Source organism: Ostrea edulis, chromosome 8 (genome assembly GCF_947568905.1).
Source record: "Ostrea edulis chromosome 8, xbOstEdul1.1, whole genome shotgun sequence".
Taxonomy (NCBI): Eukaryota; Metazoa; Mollusca; class Bivalvia; order Ostreida; family Ostreidae; genus Ostrea; species Ostrea edulis.
The window spans coordinates 3,864,460-3,866,649 of record NC_079171.1 but is presented as its reverse complement, the minus strand read 5'-3'; positions in this window follow the sequence as shown (position 1 = coordinate 3,866,649).

Below are 2,190 nucleotides of genomic sequence, written 5' to 3'. Positions count from 1 at the left end.
TTACTACAAAAATAAAAATCACTAGGACAGAATTAAGTGTAGGTCGTCAGTGCGAGTCTCGCTCTTGCCTAACATAGGGAGTGCTTCTTCCCCAAACTTTCGACATTTAGAACTGAGAATCTTGGGTCTGTTTGATATCAAACTTGAAAAAACTGACACCCTGTGTCGTTAGGTCTAAATATGAGGTACTTCACCTACAGCAGGTGATGGCTCAATATGAGTGAAAAGTTCTCGACAGGACGTTAAACAACGAACCAACTCAACATCCACCTTATACAATGAATTAATTAATAATAATGATAAATTCTTTTATTTAGACAGGATAGCATTGTGGTCCTGTATAAAACATATTCAAAAGGAAATAAGAAATATGGGACCCCACTCCAAGACTCGTTACATGAGACTGGGAACTGGAAATTGTGTCAGAATTCTGGGTCAAGGTCATGGGACAGATGTTGGTCACCTTAGTGCAATGAACACGTGCAAGTTGTCACTGAGGTCACACGCTGTACAGGCTAATGCACATTTAATGGCGGTAGGTTTTAGGTATCCACATCGTACTGTCAATGAAATCGGCGCGGTGGAGGACTGTTGTGTCGCTTCTCATCCTACAAGACTTATTGACACGTTCCGTGGGTGTGAACAGACGCGTCAGGACAATTGACTGCATCGTAGAACTTATGGAAACCTGCTGTTTGAAAGGTGAGATTATTTAGTTTATCAAGTTACTCACGGACGCTAAAAGGCTTTCAGAAAAAGGAACAAATGGATTTTCACTACTTTTCTTTGCCGATTAGATTGTAGGAAATAAAATTTTATTTCTTCATCTGGCATCATAAGTTACATCTATCAAATTAACATGGAATATCTCTCTCTCTCCGTCTCTCTCTCTCCCTTCCTCAGTCTCTCTCTTGCTCTGTCTCTCTCTCTCTCTCTCTCACTGTCTCTCTCTGTTTCTCTCCCTCCCTGCCTCCCTCCCCCTCTCTCTCACTGTCGCTCTCTCTCTCTCTCTCTCACTGTCTCTCTCTCTCCCTCACTGTCTCTCTCTGTTTCTCTCCCTCCCTGCCTCCCTCCCCCTCTCTCTCTCACTGTCGCTCTCTCTCTCTCTCTCTCTCTCTCTCTCTCTCTCTCTTACTCTGTGTTCTCTTTTTTGTCACTCTCTCATTTAGTTTTAATGACAATAATTTGTTATTTTGATTTATAACCTAAATTACTAATATATGAATGAATAGCCTAACTATATGGTACACTGTCTGTATTATAAAAAAGCAATGCGTTTTAATACGACATACTATTTATAGTACAATAACTGTATTATAAAAAAGCAATGCGTTAAAATTCGACATAATATTTGTAGTACAATAACTGTATTATAAAAAAGCAATGCGTTATAATACGACATACTATTTATAACACAATAACTGTATTATAAAAAAAGCAATGCGTTTTAATACGATAAACTATTTATAATACAATAACTGTATTACACAAAAAAAAAAGCATTGCGTTATAATACGATATACTATTTATAGTACAATAACTGTATTATAAAAAAGCAATGCGTTTTAATACGACATACTATTTATAGTACAATAACTGCATTATAAAAAAGCAATGCGTTTTAATACGATATACTATTTATAATACAATAACTGTATTACAAAAAAAAAAGCATTGCGTTATAATACGATATACTATTTATAGTACAATAACTGTATTATAAAAAAGCAATGCGTTTTAATACGACATACTATTTATAGTACAATAACTGCATTATAAAAAAAGCAATGCGTTATAATACGACATACTATTTATAGTACAATAACTGCATTATAAAAAAAGCAATGCGTTTTAATACGATATACTATTTATAATACAATAACTGTATTACAAAAAAAAAGCATTGCGTTATAATACGATATACTATTTATAGTACAATAACTGTATTATAAAAAAGCAATGCGTTTTAATACGACATACTATTTATAGTACAATAACTGCATTTATAAAAAAAGCAATGCGTTTTAATACGACATACTATTTATAGTACAATAACTGCATTATAAAAAAAGCATTGCGTTATAATACAACATACTATTTATAGTACAATAACTGTATTATATCAATCTTAAGGGTGACGGACCTAATTCGTTTCTACAATAGAGATTTTATACAAATTTTGATATAAGG